The 1861-nt window shown below is 28.6% G+C and overlaps 1 non-coding gene across 1 annotated transcript; it reads left to right on the top strand.

The window, feature by feature from the left end:
• The first annotated feature begins 1476 nt into the window (after nt 1-1476).
• LOC131508188 (U6 spliceosomal RNA) lies at nt 1477-1583 on the top strand. The gene has a single exon (XR_009259900.1). It is a non-coding gene; the product is annotated as a U6 spliceosomal RNA (small nuclear RNA).
• Nucleotides 1584-1861: the final 278 nt, after the last annotated feature.

Genomic DNA, 1861 nt, shown 5'->3' with positions numbered 1-1861 from the left:
TAATCAATTATTCCTAAGGATACATTATGTACACATATTGGGAATATTTATATTTAAGAAATCCCTTGGGAATTTATTCAAAAAAATTTTGAAGTATTCCTGCCAAAGCACATTCAAAAATAGCAAAAAGCACATCACAGCACTCTTTAAAAAGTAGAACTAGAAGATATTCTTAACCCATTCATGTAAATTCTTTAGATGATAAATTGTGGGTCTAGATCTCATCGATGAATACCTTACTTTTAAGCAAGGCACCAGTATGCAAATCTATTACTAAAGAAAGAAAAGGTTAGGCACCTGCCTTTATTCAAAAGTAAAAATTCTCTGTAAAAAAAAGAACAAAGGAAATGACCATAACAAAATTGAGGACATATCACTTTCAAGGTCAATTTTGTAGATAGTCTGAAGTAGTAATTTGAGTTGTGACTTAATCACACAACACTCAAGAAGCCTCATGAATATATCACACGTTTTAGCCCTAAAATCAGATTTTAAAGCAATTAATAAAATACTGTTTTATTAACATAACAGTTGTTATTCTTTTTAGCTTACCCATTTATTTCTAATTTCTACTTTAAATTGTTTTAAAAATCTTTAAGTCGTGAATATGATGTGAATTTTTTTAGTTTTATCTTCATATATCAATCTGAATTAATTTTTTCTTATAATAATTTTTTGAAATTTAATTTTATGTGTATTCACATAGGCTCATGTGGGCCTTAATTGACCTTACCTGGCCTATTCTGAATTAAATATCTAAGATTCTAAATAAAATGTTAAAATACTTTTATTATTTTTCTACTTTCCTTTGAGAAATCTTATTTGAATTAGTAGAATTAAACTCATTTGTCTTTGTCATTTTTGCAACGTGATTATTTCAAAGCAGTACACTCCTAGAATTAAAACTAAATGTCCAGTACAAAGTACAGTATCATTGACAAACAAGTGTTTGCCACATGTTTTCTGGGAACATACTAAGTATGACTTTCATTAATGTGGTACTTAGCTTAATAGTTTTGAGAATTCTAACTCAGATTATTTGGAGTGTCTAAAGAAAAAAATATATAATGCTACCTTTTCTCAGGTTCACTGAATTCATTTCTTTTTTAATTACAACAGATATTACTATTTCAAAATTCTTTACAAAAGATAAGACAATGTAAGTCTGAAAATTTTCTCAGTGTACAATAAGGTGTGGAGAACAAATCAGTCTTAGATTCAGAGTCTGATTAGCCCTAGTCTTGTCTTTCTTTTCTTTGATGAATTTACAGTCTATAAACACTTCTTTCTCAAGATTTCTTTGGCTATTTGGGGTCTTTTGTGGTTCTATACAAATTGTAAAATTATTTGTTCCAGTTTGGTGAAAAATAACAAAGGGATACATGAACCAATAAAAAAGCTCCCTCAGGCCAATGCTGAAACAGTCTGAGTAATTAAATTAGGTAGTACTAGATTATAACTCAAAATATAAAATAAGTCCTCACTTTGGCAGCACATATACTAAAATTGGAATGATACAGACAAGACTAGTACAGCCCCTGTACAAGGATGACACCAAAAATTGTGAAGCAGTCCATATTAAAAATATTTATGCACAAATATAGATAATATGTATACATAAATAAATATATATATACATATATATATATACACACATAGATACGACTGAATTCATAGTCACATGAATGATTGAATGAATAAATAAATAATTTGGGAAGAATGGATAAATCTGTGAAAAATTCTGTTGGTATTTTGACAAAAATTGCATTAAATCTGTAGATTGCTTTGGGTAATATGGACATTTTTCTTGCTTTTTGAGGTACTCTTTTATTACTATGTACTTCCCTAAGACCACGTTTCC

The sequence above is a fragment of the Neofelis nebulosa genome, chromosome 3 (genome assembly GCF_028018385.1).
Source record: "Neofelis nebulosa isolate mNeoNeb1 chromosome 3, mNeoNeb1.pri, whole genome shotgun sequence".
Classification (NCBI taxonomy): domain Eukaryota; kingdom Metazoa; phylum Chordata; class Mammalia; order Carnivora; family Felidae; genus Neofelis; species Neofelis nebulosa.
The sequence above is the reverse complement of the archived record's forward strand: the minus strand, read 5'-3'. Positions and strand labels throughout refer to the sequence as shown.